The sequence below is a fragment of the Podarcis liolepis genome (genome assembly GCF_965112155.1).
Source record: "Podarcis liolepis genome assembly, chromosome: 9".
Classification (NCBI taxonomy): domain Eukaryota; kingdom Metazoa; phylum Chordata; class Lepidosauria; order Squamata; family Lacertidae; genus Podarcis; species Podarcis liolepis.
In genome coordinates, this window is record NC_139564.1 from 61,740,201 (window position 1) to 61,753,129 (window position 12,929).

The following is a 12,929-nucleotide window of genomic DNA, read 5'->3' on the forward strand; positions in this document are numbered from 1 at the left end:
CCTTCACTCATGCAAGTGTAACCAAGTCACCAGTATCACCTTTGTCTAGGAGGAAGGTATTAGCAGACTCAGGGGCACTCTGAGGTTTGGAGGGGTACAAACCTTTTATTTCTAAGGATAAAATCCTAAGGGCAGGTGAACCACAATAAATAATGCAATGAACAACATTCAATGGCCACAGAAAGACAGCACACTGGCTACTTTCCACAACAGACAGTAAAACGTGTTTGAATTGCAATTGTGCTATAACAGGCATGTACAACAAGTAGATCGTGATCTACTGGTAGATCACTGGACGTCTGTGGTAGATCACAGGTAAATCACTGGCTCTTAACTCTGCGAGTAGATCATAGTCTCTTGGGCGTTGGCCACCCCTGTGCTATAATAAGCACAAGCAATTTCATTATGGGATTAGGCATTTTATTAAATGTTGGTAAGTTAAAAGCAGCACCCACACACCATTATGGTCAGTTTACCAACACACTTTACTCCGAAAGCCAGAACAGGAGATGCTATTCATTTATTTCACAAGATTTATGTACCGCTTGCTTTTAGAAAAACCCCAGAGCAGTTTACAAAATAAAAATAACCGCTAAAAAATTGACAACCATAATTGATAACATACAGAAGGTTAACACGGCAATAAAATAGACTAAAACAAATTAAAACGCCTACAAACTTTCTAAACATCTGGGTAGGCATGTTCAAAGAAGAATGCCTTCAGCAGGGACTCAAAAAAGTTTTGCTGGTGCAGAGAAAATGACTGTAAATGCATAAGAAGTAGAAAAGCGATTTCTGCAATGTGCAAGGAAGCCCTCAGGCAGGGAGAAAAGGAGAGTTACAACTACAGGAAGAGCACTACTGGATAATATGCATTTAATATTTTCATAACGCTTTAGAGATAGTGTCCAAAAGGACTACAGTGGTACCTCGGGTTAAGAACTTAATTCGTTCTGGAGGCCCGTTCTTAACCTGAAACTGTTCTTAACCCGAGGTACCACTTTAGCCGCCGGAGCACGATATCTGTTCTCATCTTGAAGCAAAGTTCTTAACCCGAGGTACTATTTCTGGGTTAGCAGAGTCTGTAACCTGAAGCATCTGTAACCTGCAGCGTCTATAACCCGAGGTACCACTGTATTCCAGTATATGTTGGAGACGGTTTATAAAAAACCAGTTTATACTAAGCCCTGTTTGCTGCCTCTGAATAATGTGGGTATGAAATCCAGACTAAGACAAGATTCGTTTAGGAATGGTTTATCGGTGTTGTGCCAAAGACATTGAACAGTTGTATTTACCTCCCTGATCAAATATTTGCTATTCTCTTTTAAAGTGTTCCAGGAACATATGACGTCACTAAAACATCTCTCTCACATTTACCTTTGAGTATCTTACAATGCTGGATGTTCAGGACCCACCCAGCCACTATGTACAGTCGTTATTTAAAATAAAAGTGAAGGCACAATAAAAGAGCTTGGTGGCCACTCCCTCCCCATACTGGCGACGTAGCAAGCAAACAGTAGCAGCAATCGTCTGTATTTCCTTAAATAGATATACTGTATATACATCCAGCTAAGCACTTCTTGTCCCTTACTTTTCAGTGGGGAACATTTAAAGTTTCAAGAACATAAGAACTGACTGAGAGTTCATTTAGCCTGGCATTCAGTGGCTAGCCACATGGTTCCAAATACCTTACAAATAGGCCATAGAAAAGACAACAACCCACTTTTGATATTCATTCCCTGTATCTGGTGTTCAGAGACTCTGAAAACAGAGATACCACTTCAGTATCATGCAAAACAGATTTTGATAGATCAGTTCTTCTGTCACAACCAGCACCTTCGCTCAAAGTGCTTCCAGTACTTCCAGGTTTCTGCGTGTCCATAACCCGAAAAACGCAACCTGAGGCATCTGTAACCCGAGGTATGACTGTATTTGATACCGGTTAATAGTTCCAGTCTAAGCTGAAACTGATCCCACGATACACCATCACTTCTGGCAACAACTGCAGAGTCGAGATCACTCCAAAGTCAAGGCTTCATCCATAGCATGCCCTAGATTTGAGTAGATTGCCAGCTTCCTCTCCTGTTTTCTTTCCTTAGTACCAAAAAGTGGTGTCACCATCGAGAAGGCTCTGCTTTACATCAGGGGCTTCCCCTGTAGACCTCTGAAGGTTGGAGTAGACATATCACAAGATATACAGAGCCCAGGCAATATAGGGCTTTGACGGACAAGACCAGCGCTTTGAAACTCAGTTCCTTCAGCACTAGTGAAATAAGCTCACTAACACTGGCATTAATTAATGACTCTGAAACAGCTGCAAGTTCCAAGCAAATTTCTAATGTAGTTAGGTAAAGGGACTCCTGACCATTAGGTCCAGTCATGACCGACTCTGGGATTGCGGCGCTCATCTTGCTTTATTGGCTGAGGGAGCGGGCGTACAGCTTCTGGGTCATGTGGCCAGCATGACTAAGCTGCTTCTGGAGAACCAGAGCAGCGCATGGAAACGCCGTTTACCTTCCCACTGGAGCGGTACCTATTTATCTACTTGCACTTTGATGTGCTTTCAAACTGCTAGGTTGGCAGGAGCAGGGACTGAGCAACGGGAGCTCACCCCATCACGGGGATTCGAACCGCCGACCTTCTGATCAGCAAGCCCTAGGTTCTGTGGTTTAACCCACAGTGCCACCCGCATCCCTTCTAATGTAGTTAACAAAATATAAAACACTCCTTTCACTTGGCCGCCACAAGGGGACCCATGACTACCAAGATGGATCCTGAAACTCATTTCAGGCTACAGTTACCTCACTTTTGGAAGAAGAATGACTTCATCTAGAATGGTCAAGACCTCTACTCCTGAATCAGAAGCCACCAATCACCATAATCTCGGGCATAACTAGAAAAAATGGCAGGAGGTTCATGACTGGATACCCCTCCCTTTAATAATAATAATAATAATAATAATAATAATAATAATAATAATTTAATTTTTAAAAATAAAAATAATCAGTATTACTAGGGTTTCTGATTCAGATCAGTGATCCAGGACATTAACTGGTCTGCAGCCAGCATGCCCATATTGTTTATTAAGCTCAGACAGCAACACTTTCTTTTTAGATTTTTGCTTACTTCTCTAAGATGCACACCAAAACCAGTACAAATGCATGAGCTACAGTATGTAACACGCTGTAGCTAATTTTTCGAGGGGACACCTCAGATGTTTTATGCAAACATATACAAGGCTGTACAGTACACAAAATGTCTTTAAATTCCCAATGGAAATAACTGATAGAAAAATAGATACCAGGATTGTCAGACGCAGCAACTAACAAGATCAGTGAGTGGAGTACAGCAAAACACCATTGTGTTCTAGAACAATCATAGCATTAGATTTATAGGCCGCTCACTCCCAAAGTAGAACTGTCCCGAAGGGGAGAGGTGACTGTTGTTTTTCCTGCAACAGAACTAAGAGTCTGGCAACATCTTAAATGCTAATACTTTCATTACCGTATTTTCTCCAAAAATGAAGGGGAAATCTGGGTGCATCCTATGGGGCGAATGCAGGCTTTCGCTGAAGCTTGGAGAGTGAGAGGGGTCGGTGCGCACCTGCTGCCGGGCGCACGGGGTGCCCTGAAGCAGAGCGCCTCGCCGCCGGGCAGATATCTGCAGCGAGGGAGCCCCGCGGGAGGTCCCGCAGGGCTCCCTCGCTGTGGATAGCAGCCTGCTTCCCAGAGCACGGGGCGCACTGAAAGCAGAGCGCCCCGCGCTTCGGGAAGACATTGGGCAGCCCCACAAGCTAGGGGGACAGCGGGGAGGTGCAGCGCCATCATCCCGCTGTTCCCCGACCTGGTTTTGGGGGGGAAATAAAGGAAATTTCCCCCCTTTATTCCCCCCCCAAAACTAGGTGCGTCCTATGGGCCGGTGTGTCCTATGGGACGAAAAATACGGTATATACCACATGCTTTCATTGGCTTATGTCCAAAGGACAATGTTAGTTCGTGAAAGCTTATGCCATAATAAGTGTGTTTCAGAGCAATCCTAAGTACTGTATAGGAAGCCAGTGGAATTTATGCTACCATAAATTCATTCTATTCCAAACTCTATTCAGGATTGAGAGAACTGACGGCTGAGGTGGCCCATGTCTGGCAGAAAGAAAACAAGCCGTTACAATAGAACTTGACTTACAGCACTCTGTTTGCCAGTTAAGTTCGACTAATTTACCAGTCATGTCTGATCTGTGACGCTGTGGGTGATTCGCCCCTAAATTGCACTGAGCCAAGAGGGTACCAAATTGAGAAGATCCATAATTGAGAAGATCCATTTGGGGGCGCCAAATTTTGGCCTCACACAGGGCGCCATATCACAAAAGATTACCGAAGTCTACTCTTGGTTGCCGTGTCACATGACTGAGCTAAAAGAGGTTTGGAATACAGTCGTACCTTGGAAGTCGAACGGAATCCGTTCCGGAAATCCGTTTGACTTCCAAAATGTTCGGAAACCGAAGTGCGGCTTCCGACTGGCTGCAGCAAGCTCCCGCAGCCAATCGGAAGCCGCGGAAGCCCCATTGGACGTTCGGCTTCCAAAAATAGTTCGCAAACCGGAACAGTCACTTCCAGGTTTGTGGCGTTCAGGAGCCAAAACGTTCAAGAACTAAGCTGTTCAAAAACCAAGGTATGACTGTAGTTGTAAGTCTCTCCTTGCCCATCCTGCCCCTGCTATACCCCAAACCACACTTTTGGGGGACTTACTCCAGTGTAAGTTTCAGTGGCTTAAGCTGGCTAAGCCAGGATAGACCTGGTTCAGCTGGGTTGAGCGAGTTCTGCCAATGTGGCCTCAGCTGAGCTCAGCCCGCAATCTCTCTCTGTTCCAGGTTTGATCATCCCAGCAGATCTTGGCTATGGGTTGTATGCTGTTAGGTGTCATTTTTTCCATTCCCAAAGTGGTTGTAACAAAAACAATCTCCCCAAAGACACCAAGTTACATCAAATGGAAAGCACCGGTGGAGGAGGTGGGAGAATCCCCCTTTCTCTCGCCATTGTCCTTCTTTCATATGACATGTAGAACTTGACAGTAGCAACGCAAGACAATCATTGCCTAAGTTCACATTTGTACATCCACCTGATTTAGAATCATGCTATTTTTTCAGACTCTATCATTATACACTTTTCTTCCTTCCAATTCCATTTACACCCCAGCTACCAGCTTCTTATGCGAGATGTTTTTGCCCATGTTCCCTGCCAAACATTCACTCATCAGAGAGTGTGTATCTGTTATCACACACAAGTTTGCAAATGTGCATTTAATGCATTCACTTTTTTTTCAATTGTAAGAAGAATTCTCTTGAATTTAATGGAATTTGAAATCAATAGGCGAAGCCACTTTTCACACAAAACATATCACAAACTTTCGAGAGACATGTGCCAAATATATATTATTTCCCCACAAGCAATTCCCACCAATTGCTGCCCATCCCCATGCATGTTACAATTTAAAGTCAGGAGTCTATTAACTTTATATCCAGCTCCATATTTGGGGCTTAATTTGCAAACTGGTAGTATCACAAAGAGGTCTCTGACAACAGACGGTCTCCGCACTTTACGAGATCCCACCCCAAGGGTAAATCTGGATTAAATTGCCAGGGAATTGGGGAGAGGAAATATAGGCTGGCCCCTGATGCTTTCAACATTGTGTGGGTGCTTCAAAAAGCCTTTCATGCACGAGTAGCCCCGTTCCCACGATAAACACCTGTCGCAGCACCATTCAACCTCAACCCATCTGTTGAAGAAATGCGCAAATGAGAAGTTTTCGGAAGTCTGATGGCTAGAGGAATGTACTTGCTCCTTTTAAAGTAGAACCCAACAGTGCTTCTTGCAGCAACAGGTGAAACTCTTAATAGGTTTCTATCCGAAGGCAGCATCACAGTCCTTCTGCTACGACACAGAACATTATGCCAGGTGTCTCATTTTCAAAAGCCTCGCAGGGAAAGTGGCAAAAGTTTTGAAAGGGAGAAGAAGAGTTTCTCTTACCTGCAGCTTCTGCGCTGTTGGGGAAACGAAGCTGGCTCCTGATTAGGATCTCCCATAGCTTAAGCCCGGCTTCTGCATTTGAATGCTAAGTATGTAACAAATGCCTCCTTTAGCAGGCGGGAGTTTGCATGACCTCCTAATGGGAGACACTGTCGCGAGTGTCATTGGGCACCCAGGAGTCATGTGACGGAAGATGAAAATAAAAGCCTTTAAAGTTTGCATTTAATACTTCCTAGACTCTGTAACCCTTTACCTGCAAGCTAGGAAACCTGCCAAACTTCATTGCTCCTGCAGGATGGGGTGGGGGAGGGCAAACAAACCTCCAGCAGCCCACGTGATGGCTTTACTACACAATGGCTATTTCTGTAGCAATCCGAGCAAGGTTCTTGTGACCGTGCTTTTGTGTGTTTTCGGGACTTTCCCCCCTCTGGAAGTCACAAAATCGACAGCTCTCTTCCTGCTGGGCGGATTGAGCTCAGGAACTGGAAACACCACTATTCTTGGCAGTGCTCTATGGAAATAAAAGCTCCCCATGATCTCCTTTCCACCCAAGGGGACACCTGAGCAGACAGGTGTAGCACTGGAGAGCACTGTCAGAAGTCTCATTGTTTACATGAGGAGACCCTGGGACAAGAAGTGACTTTGGGGTGTGTTATTTCTACCAGCAGTAAGTAGGGTCGTCAGGTGACCAAAACAAAACACCAGCCTGGACTTGTGACTGTAATCAGCAACTCGAGGGGAAGAAAATCATAGTACAGTGGTACCTTGGGTTAAGAATTTAATTCGTTCCGGAGGTCCGTTCTTAACCTGCAACTGTTCTTAACCTGAGGTACCAGTTTAGCTAATGGGGCCTCCTGCTGCCACCGCACTGCCGGAGCACGATTTCTGTTCTCATCATGAAGCAAAGTTCTTAACCCAAGGTACTATTTCTGGGTTAGCGGAGTCTGTAACCTGAAGCGTATGTAACCTGAAGTGTATGCAACCTGAAGCGTCTGTAACCTGAAGTGTCTGTAACCCGAGGTACCACTGTACAGTGGTACCTCGGGTTAAGTACTTAATTCGTTCCGGAGGTCCGTTCTTAACCTGCAACTGTTCTTAACCTGAAGCACCACTTTAGCTAATGGGGCCTCCTGCTGCCGCCGCGCTGCTGGAGCACGATTTCTATTCTGAAGCAAGTTCTTAACCCGAGGTACTATTTTTGGGTTAGCGGAGTCTGTAACCTGAAGCGTATGTAACCTGAAGTGTATGTAACCTGAAGCGTCTGTAACCCGAGGTACCACTGTATACACGTAACCACATGTGAATAACTCAAGGGCTGTCACATGGAAGACAGAGCCAGTTTGTTTTCTCCTGCTCTGCTCTGGCTTCAAGGTTTTTAAGCAGAGGTTGGATGGCCACCTGTCATGGATGCTTCAGTTGAGATTCCTCCATTGCAGAGGGTTGGACTGGATAGTCCTTGGGGTCCCTTCCAACTCTATGATCTGCACATCAAATTGCTATTAAAGACATAGCTACAGAGGTGATTGAAGAGCTGGCAAGCCTATGAGAAGCAAAGGCTGGCTTTCACAGCCTTGAGCCTAGCAATGATTGATCTGCTAATTATGTGCCATTGGTTTCAGTCACATACCTCCTTCCAGGTAAGGACTGTAGCTTCCAAGAGATACACTTGAAGGAAGCAAGGTGCACACGTCACACAAGGAACTAGGCTGCCTGAGGTGTTCCTGTGCACCCTTTTGGCAAGCAAGAGTTCTGCACGACTAGTTGCCAAAATTTGGGTGCCGGCATGAGAGTTCCTTCACTGTACGGACGGAAGAAAATGAAGACTGAAAATGATGTATAGGTGGTACTTAACACCAGTCAAGTTATCGCAAATGTATAAATCAGAAGATAAGAAATGTTGGAAATGTAAAGAAGTAGAAAGTACATTTTATCATATGTGGTGGCAGTGTTAAGGTATAATTTTTTTGGGGGAAATGATATATAATGAACTGACGAAAATGTTTAAAATAGCCTTCCTTAAAAAATCAGAAGCCTTCCTATTAGGAATTATAGGAAGAGAAATACAAATAAATAAATAAAAACCTTTTCATGTATGTGACTACAGCCGCACAAATATTTATAGACCAATGCTGGAAAGAGGGGAAAATTCCCACATTTTTTTGGGCAAATTAAGTTAATGGAGTATGCAGAGATGGCTAAACTAACTGGTAGACTTAGAAATCAGGATTGGTAACAAATTTAAAAATGAATGGGGAACTTTTATTGCATATATGACAAAGCATTGTACACAAATAAATACATCAGCAGGATTCTAAAAAACACTTGTAATACTATCATAATAGATAAAAATAGATATGAATGGATGGAAATATGATTTGGACATGCACAATTTAACAATGAAATAATGGAGGGGGTAGAGGGAAGTCGGGGATTGGAGAAATCCCATATTTCGGTACTGTATTGAATGTACAAACATTATGCAAAATGATACAGTTGTTCAATTTGTTTTTTTTCTTAATGTTTATTATGTTTGTTATAATGAAAACCAATAAAAAATTATTTATATATATATATATAGAGAGAGAGAGAGAGAGAGAAAGGAAAATGAAGACTGCGAGTGTAGAGTAAGAAAGGGCTGCTGGGATACAGAATTGCAAATCACAGAGACATTCTTTCTTTCTATTGCTGTAGGCTAAGGAACTTCTACCCTCATGGGTTTAAAAAAAGCAGCTGTTGTTTTAATTTAGGTAATAATGCAAATGTTAAGCCTACATTGAGCAGAATGCTCCTTTGCATAAGCCATGGGTAGGCAAACTAAGGCCCGGGGGGGGGGCAGATCTGGCCCAATCGCCTTCTAAATCCGGCCTGCGGACGGTCCGGGAATCAGCTTCTTTTTACTGTGTGCTTTTATTTAAAATGCATCTCTGGGTTATTTGTGGGGCATAGGAGTTCATTCATTTTTTCTCCCCAAAATATACTCTAGCACCCCACAAGGTCTGAGGGACAGTGGACTGGCCCCCTGCTGAAAAAGTTTGCTGATCCCTGCCATAACCATCGCCCTGTCTCTGGTTTTTCTTCCATGAAATCAGATGTTGGCGCAATTAGCATTGGTTTTATATACCGTATTTTTTGCTCTATAAGACTCACTTTCCCCTCCTAAAAAGTAAGGGGAAATGTGTGTGTGTCTTATGGAGCGAATGCAGGCTGTGCAGCTATCCCAGAAGCCAGAACAGCAAGAGGGATTGCTGCTTTCACTGTGCAGTAATCCCTCTTGTTGTTCTGGCTTCTGAGATTCAGAATATTTTTTTTCTTGTTTTCCTCCTCCAAAAACTAGGTGCGTCTTATGGTCTGGTGCGTCTTATAGAGCTAAAAATACGGTATTTTCCCCAGGTTCTTCTCTCTCACAGAATCATAGCATAGTAGAGTTGGAAGGAACCCATCTAGTCCAAGAAGAAGAAGAAGAAGAGTTTGGATTTGATATCCCGCCTTTCACTCCCCTTCAGGAGTCTCAAAGCGGCTAACAATCTCCTTTCCCTTCCTCCCCCACAACAAACACTCTGTGAAGTGAGTGGGGCTGAGAGACTTCAGAGAAGTGTGACTGGCCCAAGGTCACCCAGCAGCTGCATGTGGAGGAGCGGAGACGCGAACCCGGTTACCCAGATTACGTGACTACCGCTCTTAACCACTACACCACACTGGCTCTCCAACCCCCTGCAATGCAGACTATAGTGTTTTTATGTTATATTGTTATGTTGTGGTGCTTTAATATAGTTCTTTTTCTATGGCAATATAGTATTTTTATAGTGTTTTTCAAACAGTATTTGGAGAAATGAAATGATTCCTTAGCTTGTGAGGGTCAAACTGTACATTACATTTCCCATGCTTTAAAAAGTGTGCTTTAAATTGGCCACGTTTATTTTGAAGAATTTGTGGCCTCTGAATTCACACTGGGGCCCCGTGCAAATTTCCTGCTGCAAATAAACCTTTGCTTTGACTGTAAACTCTATATTTGACTTCCTTCAGATTTATTGGTGTTTTACTGATGTTTTAATATTCTGTAAACCGCTTTGAGATTTTTCTTAAAAATGTAAAGCGTTACAGATACGAAATAAATAAATAAAATAAATAAAATCCACACAGGATAGTATTTGCCCTTGAAGATGCTGTTACTGCAAACACCTTTAGGAATAAATATCAGACGGATGAGATTATTTTAAGCAGAAAACAACTGGCATGGAGTCCCAATCTGAGAACACATTGGGGGTTAAACTGACACAGGGCTTCGTTCAAAATAAAAGTGACATGTTAAGTATGCTTTTAAAGAAATGCTTGAGAAATTTTAACATAGTTTGGCCATCACTGAGAAATTCTTCTCAGTGGAACCACTGGGTTTCTAAAGACACTAAAAAAGCATTGTACCATAGATGGAAGAACGTGGAGGAAATTTACAGAAGCCAAACATTTAATTTGGCCCCGAGAAGGCTGCGAACGGCACAAAAAAGTGATACCCAAGATATTGCTGTTACCTGTTTTGTCTTGTAGGGCAAAGGTGAAGAGGAGCAAATAGGGCAGAGCCAAAATTTGTGTTCAGCAACCAAACTGATAGGATGCCCTAGAACAGGGGTAGGCAACCTAAGGCCCAGGGGCCGGATGCGGCCCAATCGCCTTCTCAATCTGGCCCGTGGACGGTCCAGGATTCAGCGTGTTTTTACATGAGTAGACTGTGTCCTTTTATTTAAAATTCACCTCTGGGTTATTTGTGAGGCCTGTCTGGTGTTTTTACATGAGTAAAATGTGTGCTTTTATTTAAAATGCATCTCTGGGTTATTTGTGGGGCAAAGGAATTCGTTCATTTCCCCTCCCCTCAAAAAGAATATAGTCCGGCCCCCCACAAGGTCTGAGGGGCAGTGGACCGGCCCCTTGCTGAAAAAGTTTGCTGACCCCTGCCCTAGAATATACTCCAGAATCCTCCATAAATGTTCCTTTGCAGGAAAAAATGGAAATAATATTCATAGAAAGGAAGTTTGGAAATCTCTGGCATAACAAGGTATGGTTCTGGTAAATGGCACCAGAAGTTGCTTTCGAAAAGCCGGAACATTCACTCAGCTTCTTGTTGTAAAGTAGGAATAGCAGCAACCAATGTCAATGTCCCGTCCCCCCCCATGAGGATGAATAAAGGAGAGTTATCTGCATACAGCCTTTAGGATAATAGGGAATATAGTGCAAGTAATTTAGCTACGAGCAGGGCTGACCCAAGACATTTTGGCGCTTGAGGAGTACCACAAAATGGTGTCCCTCTCTCCGCCGAAGGAGTGAGTGAAGATTGACATCAGAAACAAGGGGATCTACATTGGGATCTGCTGCCTCTGTGGATCCTGCCACCTGAGGCAGTTATTTCATGGGTTGGCTGGCCCTGGCTATGAGAATTAATGTTTCTAGTTGTCCAAACTCCACCGACTACATCCTTGATGAATTAAGGGAATGGCTATCATGCCAAACTGTGGAAAATAAAAAAGCTATTAAAATTTACTCTTGCACGTGGCTGTTTTTATTGGCAGTTGTAAAGGTTGAGTAGGATTTGACATCTGGTTCTCCCCATCTCCATATGGATATACAGTTGTACCTTGGAAACTGTTCTGTAAGTCCGTTAGACTTCCAAAACGTTCAGAAACCAAAGCACAGTTCTGATTGGCTGCAGGAAGCTCCTGCAACCAATCGGAAGCTGCGTCAGACGTCTGGCTTCCAAAAACCGTTCAAAAACAGGAACAATCACTTCCGGGTTTGTGGCATTCGGGTGCCAAAACTTTCGAGAACTAATCTGTTTGAAAACCAAAGGACGACTGTATAGAATATTCCAAGGGCAGACCCAACTTGCTACAGTGATTGTGAGTTTGGACAGTGACTTCAATGGCAGGTAAGCAGTGCCCTTTTACTTGTGTCTTCAGTGAATATGCCATGACAGGTGTTCAGAGAGGGGAAAACAAGTCAACTGCGCCATCTAGCTGCATTATACAGCTGTTTACCTTTCCTCCAAAATTATTAATCCCAAACCCTCCATATGAATTGGAGAACGAAATTATTATTGTGGCCACAATAGCAAATGCATTCCAAAGGTGGAGGGCAAGCTTCTTGCCTCTGCTTGGTGTGACCCACATCTTCACTATATCTCATGGCAGTAGAACTCTTGACATGTGACTTCCCCACAATTTCTTCTGCTTTCCCTCCTGCTAAGCATTGCTATCAGCCTGGGCTTAAGTCTACCAAGACCCATTTCTCTACTGCAACCCACCGTTTTGCAATCTGTAGTCCAGGAACGTTTGCAGTGGTTCCATTTGCGAGTTGCGAAGTTCACATCAATTCTCTGGTGGCCTTAGCCAAGCCACCACGTGTTGTTGGCATCCGTCTGTCTCGAAAGACAATGGAGTGCGCCTCCGGGGGTGAAGTCAAACCTCTGTGTTGGCAGCACTGAAGTGCTATCTCTAGGGTGCAAGCCTGGGCAGTGTCTATGGGGTCCTGGGCTGCCCAGATGACAAGACCTCTTGGCCTACAAGGAGGAATACAAACAAGACACTATCCATTGAGACCCATTGGCTACCCTTACCTGGTTTAGCCAACCAGTTGAATCTGCTCCCGTGTGGTGGCCACTGTTGCACACCGACAGCTTCTAGGAGCCACAGGTGAGATCTGACTGCAAGGTGCAGACCCAAGGTGGACTAACTACCCCAGAAGAAGCACGATGTGTCCCCCACCAGAGGTACTAACTCTCCCCTAACACCCCCAAGTCACATCTAGCTATTGTTAATATGGGCACAACAGCACAAGGCTTTCTTACAGGGTATTTTCGTGACTGCATTTGTGCAATGCTTTGAAAAGTTAAGGAAACTTTTAAAAAAGTATTATATTTGC

General features: G+C 43.9%; 1 protein-coding gene across 1 annotated transcript in view; it reads right to left on the bottom strand.

Annotated features, from left to right (window-relative positions):
- PGCKA1 (PDCD10 and GCKIII kinases associated 1) overlaps window positions 1-6,214 on the bottom strand; it is a 58,215-nt gene extending 52,001 nt beyond the window's left edge. Inside the window, exon 1 of the mRNA XM_083460099.1 lies at window positions 6,024-6,214. The gene's annotated coding sequence lies outside the window, so the exon portion shown is untranslated. The remainder of the gene's footprint in view (window positions 1-6,023) is intronic.
- Window positions 6,215-12,929: the final 6,715 nt, after the last annotated feature.